This window comes from Salmo trutta, chromosome 15 (genome assembly GCF_901001165.1).
Source record: "Salmo trutta chromosome 15, fSalTru1.1, whole genome shotgun sequence".
In the NCBI taxonomy this organism is placed as follows: Eukaryota; Metazoa; Chordata; class Actinopteri; order Salmoniformes; family Salmonidae; genus Salmo; species Salmo trutta.
Window position 1 is genome coordinate 35,812,153 of NC_042971.1, and position 12,656 is coordinate 35,824,808.

The 12,656-nt window shown below is 41.5% G+C and overlaps 1 protein-coding gene across 2 annotated transcripts in view; it reads left to right on the top strand.

The window, feature by feature from the left end:
- LOC115148894 (UV radiation resistance-associated gene protein) overlaps nt 1-12,656 on the top strand; it is a 161,027-nt gene that overhangs the window by 39,914 nt on the left and 108,457 nt on the right. The gene's annotated exons all lie outside the window — the stretch shown is intronic.

Consider the following 12,656-nt stretch of genomic DNA (forward strand, 5'->3'; position numbering starts at 1 on the left):
GTAAGGATGACAGCAGTGGTGTAGCCTACGGGCAATACGGATATCACTTATTATTGATATCTAGGCTGCATAGCGCATTGATGTGAATCGCACTGCTGCTCTCTCATTTAGCTATTTGCGCCTTATGCATTGTAGGTTTTTTGAATGTGAATGGCTGTTCACAAATGTATGTGTTTTTTACCCCAATAAGTTTAAGCTGCCTATCAATCATTGTTTTGGCGACCAGGGGTATATTCATTAAGGAAACCGTTTACTGTTTAAGAACCAAATGGAAGCAAACAGAGTAAAACGGGAGTTTCTCTTGGACAAATTCAGGTAGAACTCTGTCCGTTTTGTTCCGTTTGCTTCCGTTTAAGAAAGGTTTTGCAACAGAATCGGTATAATGAGTATGCCCCAGTGGTCAGCCAGTATAAAATGCGCTCTTGCAACTAGATGTCGGCCGATTATGATTTTTCAACGCCGATACCGATTTATTGGAGGACCAAAAATAGCCGATACCGATTCAATCGGACGATTTTTATATATTTATTTATTTATTTGTAATAATGACAATTACAACAATACTGAATGAACAATGAACACTTTTATTTTAACTTAATATAATACATAATTAAAATCTATTTAGTCTCAAATAAATGATGAAACATGTTCAATTTGGTTTAAATAATGCAATAACTAAGTTTTGGAGAAGAAAGTAAAAATGCAATATGTGCCATGTAAAAAAGCTAACATTGGTGGTTCCTTTTAACATGAGTCTTCAATATTCCCAGGTAAGAAGTTTTAGGTTGTAGTTATTATAGGACTATTTCTCTCTACCATTTGTATTTCATATACCTTTTACTATTGGATGTTCTAATAGGTACTTTATTATTGCCAGCCTAATCTCGGGAGTTGATAGGCTTGAAGTCATAAACAGCCCAATGCTTGAAGCATTGCGAAGAGCTGCTGGCAAACGCAGTAAAGTGCTGTTTGAATGAATGCTTACGAGCCTGCTGCTGCCTTCCACCGCTCAGTCAGACTGCTCTATCAAATCATAGACTTAATTATAATATAATAACACACAGAAATACGAGCCTTAGATCATTAATGTGGTCAAATCCGGAAACTATCATTTCGAAAACCAAACATTTATTCCTTATGTGAAATACAGAACCGTTCCGTATTTTATCTAACGGGTGGCATCCATAAGTCTAAATATTGCTGTTACATTGCACAACCTTCAATGTTATGTCATAATTATGTAAAATTCTTGCAAATTAGTTCGCAACGAGCCAGGCGGCCCAAACTGTTGCATATACCCTGACTCTGCGTGCAATGAACGCAAGAGAAGTGACACAATTTCCCTAGTTTAATATTGCCTGCTAACATGAATTTCTTTTAAATATGCAGGTTTAAAAAAATGTACTTCTGTGTATTGATTTTAAGAAAGGCATTGATGTTTATGGATAGGTACATTCGTACAACGATTGTGCTTTTTTTGCAAATGCTCTTTTGTTAAATCATCCCCCGTTTGGTGAAGTTGGCTGTCTTTGTTAGGAAGAAATGGTCTTCACACAGTTCACAATGAGCCAGGATGCCCAAACTGCTGCATATACCCTGACTCTGCTTGCACAGAACGCAAGACAAGTGACACAATTTCCTTAGTTAAAATAAATTCATGTTAGCAGGCAATATTAACTAAATATGCAGGTTTAAAAATATATACTGTGTATTGATTTTAAGAAAGGCGTTGATGTTTATGGTTAGGTACACATTGGTGCAACGACAGTGCTTTTTTCGTGAATGCGCTTGTTAAATCACCTGTTTGGCGAAGTAGGCTGCGATTCAATGATAAATTAACAGGCACCGCATCGATTATATGCAACGCAGGACACGTTAGATAACTACACATGGTTGATGATATTACTAGTTTAACTAGTGATTATCTTTGTTTTTTAGAAGATAAGTTTAATGCTAGCTAGCACCTTACCGTGGCTCCTTGCTGCACTCGCATAACAGGTAGTCAGCCTGCCACGCAGTCTCCTCGTGGAGTGCAATGTAATCGGCCATGATCGGTGTCCAAAAATGCCGATTACTGATTGTTTTGAAAACTTGAAATCGGCCCTAATTAATCAGCCATTCCGATTAATTGGTCGACCTCTACTTGCAACAGCTGCATAGTGCGGCCTATGGAATTAAAGTTTCAGCGAGTTTCTCCCTTCTAAACTCACCCATGGTATTGTGCTCCATACTGTCAAAAACAAGTTTCATTTAAGAAGACCATGAATGGGGCTTTTATTGCTCAAAAACGGACACATGCTCAAACCCACACACTTTTTATAGACTTAAACAGCTGCAAATTATGAAGATATCAAAGTGTCACCAACAAATGTAAACAATAGGCGTCTTTAGCAAATGCACTATATGGGGTTAATTTTCCAAATGCAAATAGCGCTTTTCGGTAGTGCTCGAAACATGCCATTCCGAGAGCTGCATTTCTTCAACTCAAAGAAATGAGCCCAATCAGTCCTCCATGACAACAAAATCATCAACCACAGAGAAGGCTAATTAGTTCTTAGTTTGGGGCTGATGCTCAGGTAAAACAATTTGGCTAATCTATATTTCCCAAGTCCTAATCTTGAAGATCAGGTGTTATTAAATTAATTGGAATGGCTGGAAAGATGTAAAGATAATCATATTATTATCTGTAGTAGAAAGCAATGGGTTATAGCAGGCCTACATCACCAACCCATAAAGTAAAATGCAACATCCAAACTCTAACATTGATTTATCCTGCAATGGATGTTGTTCAATTGGTAATATTCATTTTTGTCTTCTTCTAATGCCTCTTAAGCAGGTTGACATTGGCGATATTGTTAAAATAAATGAAAACAAAAATGAGCTTTTTGGTCTTAATTGAAGGTTAGGGTTAGCAGTGTGGTTAACGTTAGGGTTAAGGTTAGGTTTACGTTTAAAAACAGATTTTATGACTTTGTGGCTGTAATCCAATTACGTTACTGAGTTTGGGTAATCCAAAAGTTACGTTACTGATTTACAATTTTGGACCGGTAACTAGTAACTGTAATAGATACATTTAGAAAGTAACCTACCCAACCCTGACTCTGGACTTCTAAACACATGCCACTGCATTTTTTTGTATTGTTCCCCTCTAATCAGGGACTGATTTAGACGGGTGCAATTAATAATCAGGTAGAACAGAAAACCAGCAGGCTCTGGACCTCATAGGGTAAGAGTTGAATACCCCTGCATATCGCATTGAGAAATTTTTACAAAAAAAGTGTAACTTTATTTCCACCCTCAAGTCAAATCAAAACCAATAAAAAGAAAGCATATTTAAAAATGTTGGAATTGGCTTCCAAACAGCTGTGAAAACGGAGCGGTAATCCTAGGTTTTAAATGTTGTGTTTATTGTAAACGTACACTTCAAAAGCTCCTGTTAAAAAAGCCCTGGGGCTCTGACACGTTCATGTTTTGGGGCTCAAGGTATAGGCTACACTGTTAAGTTAAAGCTGATTTAGTCGCCCTCCCCGCTTTCCTCCACAGCTTTCTTTACTGTGTGTGTTCCTACAGTGCCTTCAGAAGGTATTCACACCCACTGACTTTTTCCACATTTTGTTTTGTTACAGCCAAAATTTGAAATGGATTAAATTGAAATTGTTGTCACTGGCCTACACATAATACCCTATAATGTCAGTGGAGTTATGTTTTTGAAAAATGTAACAAATTCATTAAAAATGAAAGCTGAAATGTCTTGAGTCAATAAGTAGTCAAGCACTTTTGTTATGGCAAGCCTAAATAAGTTCAGGAGTAAAAATGTGCTTAACAACTCACATAATAAGTTGTGTGTGCATGTGCAATAATTGTGTTAAACGTGATTTTTGAATGACTACCTCATCTCTGTACCCCACAGATGATACAATTTCAAACACACATTCAACCACAAAGACCAGGGAGGTTTTCCAATGCCTCGCGAAGAAGGGTGCCTATTTGTAGATGGGTAACAATAAATAAAAAAGAATATCCCTTTGAGCAATGTGGAATTATTAATTACACTTTGGATGGTGTATCAATACACTCAGTCACTACAAAGATACAGGCGTCCTTCCCAACTCAGTTGCCTTAGAGGAAGGAAACCGCTCAGGGATTTCACCATGAGGCCAATGGTGTCTTTAACATTACAGAGTTTAATGGCTGCGATAGGAGAAAACTGAAGATGGCTCAACAACATTGTAGTTACTCCACAATACTAAGCCACTTAACAGAGTGAAAAGGAAGCCTGTACAGAATAAAAAACATATTCCAAAACATGCATCCTATTTGCAGCAAGACACTAAAGTAGTACTGCAAAGAAATTAACTGGATGTCCTGAATACAAAGTGTTACCTTTGGGGCAAATCCAATGCAACACATTACTGAGTACCACTCTCCATATTGTAAAGCATAGTGGTGGCTGCATGATGTTATGGGTATGCTTGGAATTGTACATTTTTTCAGGGGTATTTCATGTAAAAAAACAATTTGACAGAGCTTGAATAATTTTTAACAGAATAATGGGCAAATATTGTATAATCGCTGCCAAATGTGATTCTAACATGTATTGACTCAGGGGTGGGAATACTTATGTAAATGAGATATTTCTGTTTTTCATTTTCAATTAATGTGAAAACATTTCTAAGAATGTTTTCACTTTGTCATTATGGGGTATTGTGTGTAGAAGGGTGAGAAAAAACATTATTGAATCCATTTTTAATTCAGGCTGTAACACAACAAAATGGAATAAGTCAAGGGTTATGAATACTTTCTGAAGGCACTGTATGTGTGAGTGTATGAGTGTGTTTGACTATGAATGTGTGTGCTCATGTATTTGTGTGTGTGCATGTGCGTGCGTGGCTGTCATCACGGACCCTGTCTGTAGGATATGAGTGTAGAGGCAGTCAGAGGAGACTGCTCCAACAGTTTCTTGTTGTTGTTCACCTACACACCTCAGTTAGTTGTCCCCTTCTCTCTCTCTCAGCCTGTTGCTTTCTGAGTGCTGTGTTCTTTACCACTGAACTAAACTGACTACTTACTAGCACCTCAGTCAATCATATGATGAAGACACACACACACACACACATATATATATATATATATATATATATATATATATATATATACACACACACACACACACACACACACACACACACACACACACACACACACACACACACACTACAGCACAATGTTCCCATTGAAAAGGCCTTTTGGCTGATACTTCCCCTCAATGAGACATTCCAAAGCTTTTTAGAGTTCACCTCAGCTAATAAATGATGTTCTATCTCCTTTAGATCAGCCACCGCTGCTCTCTCTGTGTACTGTAGCTGAGACAGATCCTTTTAAAATGATCCCACTGAGTTATTGGTTTTGAAAGAGAAGAACATTGTGTGTGTCTTACTCTGGGTCTCCCTCTCTGTTTATGAGTGCTCTCCCTGTTAGTATCTCTCTCTCCCTCAGTCTGCCCACCCCACCTCACGTCTGTGTGGGATCAAAGGGTGTGGAGTGGAGCCCAGCACCACGGCCCAGCGTGGCCCTTTCACCCTCTCACCCACACTCTGCCATTGATCTCCAGGGTTACGGCCAGGTTATGCCTCTGTCGCTGTTGACTCAGCTGACCAACTGGCTGTTTGATGTCCGGGGACCTTCAGACAGGCAATACACAGCGCTGTGGCTGTAAGGCACACACATACACACGTGCACAGACACACCCACGCATGCATGCACGCAAACACACGCACCCGAGCAAGCACTACGTACATCACACACACTGGCCACAGCCTACCTGTCAACTCTGGCATTTGGCAAAAGGCTAGAGGAGGGCTGTAGTTGGTGGTGGTTAACACGCGAGCTGCAGCATTCCTGCACTACATATGGGCTCTGACACTCCGGGAGATGGGGGCTCTATCAAGCCTGTCTGAGTGACTGACACCCTCTGTTTTCCTAAAAAAGCCTCAGAAGACCTTGATAAGAGGCGTATCAGCATTTACTGACCCTGCTGCGATCGCCATCTGTGTGTGTCCGTGCGTGCCTGCATTTGTGCCTGCGTGCGTGTACGTGCCTGCCTGTGTGTGTGTTGATACCACACACAGCTGCAGGCAACTGGCAAAATAAATGCTCTCTCTAAATAACAAGGTTAAAATTCCTGGTGGGTCAGAGGATGGAAGAATGCAGGACTGACTGGGATGATCATATCAAGCAGCCAGACTGGAAGAGGAGGGAGATGCTCAGTCAGCTTACTCTCTCTCTGGTCTTCATTAGCCTCCTTGGCGGTGGATTATGATACTGATCAGAGGAATCAAAATGGGTTTGAGTTGGAGGACAAGCTATCTCTCCATCCATCCTTCCATCCCTCTTTCTCCTCTAATCTTTCCAACTTTTTGCCCTGCGAAAGAGCAAGCGCTGTTCTTCATTTTGGGGGGGTAGTACATCCAGGGCTGGAGGGGGCCTCCCAACAGGCCTTAAGTGAACCCCAGATAGAGTGAGATGTTAGGGGATGGTGTTGGGGCCTGATAGGGAGGCACCCTGTGGTGGCTGGAGATGTTGACTAATGACTTGCATATACTAATGGCTCTATCCAGGTATACCCAGGCGACGGGGCATGTGATGAGCTAGATGTCATCTGGTGTTGATGCTAGCCCTGTGTGTGTGACCCTGCACCACCTTCTCCCCATCCCTAAAGGCTGCTATGCTGATGCTGTACTATTTCTGACATGGTAGCACATTTATCTTGTCACCCCCACACTAGTTTGAGAACCTCCAGTCCTCGCATCTCTCATGATCATTTCTCATATGCCCCTTCCTCCCCCTCTCCAAGCGAGACCATTTGGAAGCCATCTGGACACACACACACCTAAACACACAGCTCAGCTTCTCTCCTACTGCTCTGACAGTCTGAAGTGTTTGATATGGTGATAAACTGTGACTTCAGGCTGTGTGGTGAATACCACAGCAGGATTCAGTCTCTCTGTCCACTCCGATGTAATCAGAATCTAATGTTTCACTGGTGCAGCCCCCTCCGTCACCCCTGTGCCCCGCAGTCCCATGATCAATCTACAGCCAGCTGTCTGCCAGGGAAGAGAAGTGTTTAGTTCAGTTTAGCACTCATCATGGACTCATCGTCATCTACCTGGCCTGGCATGGCCTTGGATAGTTAGGACTGCAATATAATGGCTAACTCTACCCCCCCCCCCCCCCCACCAACTCCATTGGCTCGTCTGCAGCTGATAAATTAGTGAATAGGTGATGTTGGTGCTCTCTCATCTTCTCCTCGTACAGTACATGTTTGCCAAAACATGGTTAACCTTTCTTTAACCAGCTAAATAGCTGCTATTAGCAAAAATGTGTTTTGAGTTCCCTTTTTCAGATAATAGGCAATGTTAGTGTTTACACTTCCTCTTCCAATTACAATGTAGGGAGGTCAAAATAATGAAAACTATCTACCAAATCAAATCATTTAAAATGTTGATTACTTCCCCCTGCAATTATTATTAATTTAATGACAAGACGTGTGAACATATGATGGGGGTCCGTGGGTCTCCGGTTTGCCTGGGTGGAGGTCCATGGGCAAAAAAAGGACAGAAGACCCCTGGTCTGAGAGAAAAGGACAGAAGACCCCTGGTCTGAGAGAAAAGGACAGAAGACCCCTGGTCTGAGAGAAAAGGACAGAAGACCCCTGGTCTGAGAGAAAAGGACAGAAGACCCCTGGTCTGAGAGAAAAGGACAGAAGACCCCTGGTCTGAGAGAAAAGGGCAGAAGACCCCTGGTCTGAGAGAAAAGACAGAAGACCCCTGGTCTGAGAGAAAAGGACAGAAGACCCCTGGTCTGAGAGAAAAGGACAGAAGACCCCTGGTCTGAGAGAAAAGGACAGAAGACCCCTGGTCTGAGAGAAAAGGACAGAAGACCCCTGGTCTGAGAGAAAAGGGCAGAAGACCCCTGGTCTGAGAGAAAAGGACAGAAGACCCCTGGTCTGAGAGAAAAGGACAGAAGACCCCTGGTCTGAGAGAAAAGGACAGAAGACCCCTGGTCTGAGAGAAAAGGACAGAAGACCCCTGGTCTGAGAGAAAAGGACAGAAGACCCCTGGTCTGAGAGAAAAGGACAGAAGACCCCTGGTCTGAGAGAAAAGGACAGAAGACCCCTGGTCTGAGAGAAAAGACAGAAGACCCCTGGTCTGAGAGAAAAGACAGAAGACCCCTGGTCTGAGAGAAAAGGGCAGAAGTGAGGAAAGTCCAGTCAAGACAAGGCAGCTAAAGGCCCGGCCTCGCCTCTCCTGGCTGTAGTGAGCCCTGCTCCAGGCCTTAGAGGGTTCAGCCACAATGTCAGTCCCAGAATGAACCCGTCACAAAGCCCACCCACTTCTATCAGATAACACTGCTACATAACACACTGGTCCTTTACACCAGTTAGTGCGGTGTTCTCTCTCTCCCTTGGCAGTGACCTCAAACCCATTCACGTCCTTGAACTACAAATTCCATATGGTGTAATTGCATGACATTGGTGTCAACATAGTAGGTTAGTCCAAGTGTCTACACAGGCCACATTGAAGATTTTAAGATTGACACTGGAGGTATGATAGATAATGACAATCTAAGTTGGGATTTTGAGAAAATGCATGAATTGTTTTCTAAATGTGATCGACCGCCTTGGTTCTGTCTTATGTAGCAAAATTTGAAAGTGTTTTTTTTACATTGGATAAAGAGGTACTAAATGGTATATAATACACTGCATTTGAGGAACAACTGGAAAGTAATTCTACTTTGAAAGTTGATAAACTTGTAACCTCACTTTTGAGAAAATGGCCTTTGAATGTTTTGGTATTACTACTGGAGAGCTCTTCTTTGTCTACACCCATTCAGCATCGTTCACACCCTCTTAAGCTTTAGCCCCACCCATCTCTTTAAGAGTTTATCTGAGCGTTCTGTCTAAACAACAACAGTCAAGCACCCAAGCTAACTGGTTAACGTTGGCAAGCTTGCTAGCTACTTCCAGACACAAATGAGAGAACAGTTCACTGACCATTTTCTCGCCCTAGCAGAGCTGGTTAGGCTGTTTTTATGTTATCCCGAGCGTTGGTGACTGCAACTGTGCTGCTGGCAACAATTTACGTTTTTTTTGGCAACGTTTACTGACAGCGGCCATATTCAGCGGGTGTTGAGTGTTAATTTATCAGTTACTCTGCGCTCTGGCACACTCAGACGAGAGTGCTCTGAAATCAGAGTAGAGCAAATTTACCAGCTACTTCTATCAACAGTTGTCGCAGTGACATTCTATTGAAAAGGTACTTGCATAGTGGTCTTTTGTTAAGACATGTAGCTAGCTAGGTAAACACTGAACCATAATCCCAACTCCTGACATTACTACCCTGCATGAATATGCAGGTAGCTAACCAACCAGGTTCAATGTTAGCTAGCTAAAATTAGGATATAACTAGCAAAGCAAATGGCTCTGAGATGATACAAATTATAAGATCATACACATAATATTAGCTAGCTAGCTAACAGTATACTTTAACTTGAAATGAAAATTACTTTCTGTCAAAATTAGAAAAGTGTAATATCTGAAAATGTAGCGAGCTAGACTATCTTACCCGTATACATCACAGATGGACGCTTCTTCCTGTCACGGATGTTATGGTTGTCCTTAGTTTGAAGATGTAATCCGGAGTCAGGTGTTTTCTCCATCTCCTTAGCTATCATACTGTAATTCCACTGATTTCAAAACTCGGTCCTCCAGAAAGTGGAGAGCAACACTTACACAGTTCTACTACACGATACATTTAAAAAAAGCTGCGTTAGACAGAAATACCTACACTTACTGACCAGCTCCAAGAAACAGAAGCGTGCTATATGGCAGACCAATCCGTACTCATGTCTCGGCATGTCCAGCCCACTCATTATCTCAGCCAATCATGGCTAGCGGGAAGGTTGCTGACTTTTTCTGTGGCTAAACCAACTAGGCTCGTAATTTAACAATTGTGTTCGTATTTACAGATGTCATACAGGTCTGTTACTAAGGCACATGAAAGGTCACATGTTCCAGAAGGGATTTCTGCCAAAAAACGCATTTTGCTAAAAAAAAAAGTTTACGTTCAAATGGCTCTCCTGTGAAGTAGTGACCCGCGACATACACCTAGTTTCCTGAAACGAGTCACATATGTATTTTGAAATGCATTTCAGAATTAAAATGTTTAAAAGCATATAATATTGTTATTTGACCTGTTTCTGTATCGTACTATATTTAGTCTTTGGACACGTTTCATGAATCAAGTCATGGGAATACTTGTTTAAATTATATATACAAAGAAATCCACACATTCTCTTTCACACACTCACCCCTAGACTACATGCAGTATAAGCAAATGCAAGTCAATGGATACTGGAGAGTGAGTAATTTCAGAGTTTTTCCTCTTTCTCATATCTTACACATGTTCAGATCTTAATAATTGTTGGTATATACACTACCGTTCAAAAGTTTGGGGTCACTTAGAAATGTCCTTGTTTTTGAAAGGGAAGGGAAAAGTTTTTGTCCATTTAAAAATAACATCAAATTGATCAGAAATACAGTGTAGACATTATTTATGTTGTAAATGACTATTGTAGCTGGAAACGGCAGATTTCTTTTTTAATGGACAATCTCCATCGGCGTACAGAGGCCCATTATTAGCAACCATCACTCCTGTGTTCCAATGGCACGATGTATTAGCCTTTTAAAGTGATAAACTTGGATTAGCTAAGTGATCATTAGAAAACCCTTTTGCAATTATGTTAGCATAGCTGAAAACTGTTGAACTGATTTAAAGAAGCAATAAAACGGGCCGCCTTTAGACTAGTTGAGTATCTGGAGCATCAGCATTTGGAGGTTAGATTACAGGCTCAAAATGGCCAGAAACAAAGACCTTTCTTCTGAAACTCGTCAGTCTATTCTTGTTCTGAGAAATGAAGGCTATTCCATGCGAGAAATTGCCAAGAAACTGAAGATCACGTACAACGCAGTGTACTACTACTCCCTTTACAGAACAGGGCAAACTGGCTCAAACCAGAATAGAAAAAGGAGTGGGAGGCCCCGGTGCACAACTGAGCAAGAGGACAAGTACATTAGAGTGTCTAGTTTGAGAAACAGACGCCTCACAAGTCTTCAACTGGCAGCTTCATTAAATAGTACCCGGCACTTCACCCCAGTCTGAGGTCCTGAGCGCTCTGGAGCAGGTTTTCATCAAGCATCTCTCTGTAGTTTGCTCCGTTGATCTTTCCCTCGATCCTGACTAGTCTCCCTGTCGCTGAAAAACATCCCTACAGCATGATGCTGCCACCACCATGCTTCACCGTAGGGATGGTGCCAGGTTTCCTCCAGACGTGATGCTTGGCATTCAGGCCAAAGAGTTCAATCTTGGTTTCATCAGACCAGAGAATCTTATTTCTCATGGACTGTGGGTCCTTTAGGTGCCTTTTCGCAACTCCAAGCGGGTGGTCATGTTCCATTTACTTAGGAGTGGCTTCCGTCTGGCCACTCTACCATAAAGGCCTGATTGGTGGAGTGCTGCAGAGATGGTTGTCCTTCTGGAAGGTTCTCCCATCTCCACAGAGGAGCTCTGTCAGATCGACCATGGGGTTCTTGGTCACCTCCCTGATCAAGGCCCTTCTCCCCTGATTGCTCAGTTTGGCCGGTGGCCAGCTCTAGGAAGAGTCTTAGTGGTTCCAAACTATTTCAATTTAAGGATTTAGAAGGCCACTGTGTTCTTGGGGACCTTCAATGCTGCAGGAATGTTTTGGTACCCTTCCCCAGATCTGTGCCTTGACACAATCCTATCTCGGAGCTCTACGGACAATTCCTTTGATCTCATAGCTTGGTATTTGCTCTGACATGCACTGTCAACTGTGGGACCTTGTATAGACAAGTGTGTGCCTTTCCAAATCATGTCCAATCAATTGATTTTACCACAGGTGGACCCCAATCAAATTGTGGAAACATCTCAAGGATGATCAATGGAAACAGGATGCACCTGAGCTCAATTTCAAGTCTCATAGCAAAGGTTCTGAATACTTATGTAAATCTGGTGTTTTTATTTTTAATACATTGCAAAAATGTATATATAAAAATGTTGTTCCAGGCAATATATATACCAACAATTAAGATCTGAACATGTTTAAGATGCGAGAGAATTTTGTAAAATTACTCTCTCTCCAGTCTCTATTGACTTGCATTGGATTTGCTTATACTGCATATTCTCTAGTGGTGTGTGTGAGAGAGAGTGTGTGGATTTATTTAGATATTGTTGATATATACACTACCGGTCAAAAGTTTTTAGAACACTTACTCATTCAAGGGTTTTTCTTAATTTTTACTGTTTTCTACATTGTACAATAGTAGTGAAGACATCAAAACTATGAAATAACACATTAAGTATTATGTAGTAGCCAAAAAACTGTTAAACAAATCAAAATATATTTTATATTTGAGATTCTTCAAATAGCCACCCTTTGCCCTGATGACAGCTTTGCACACGCTTGGCATTTTCTGAAGCAGCTTCACCTCGAATGCTTTTCCAACAGTCTTGAAGGAGTTCCCATACATACTATGCACTTGTTGGCTGCTTTTCCTTCACTCTGCGGTCCAACTCATC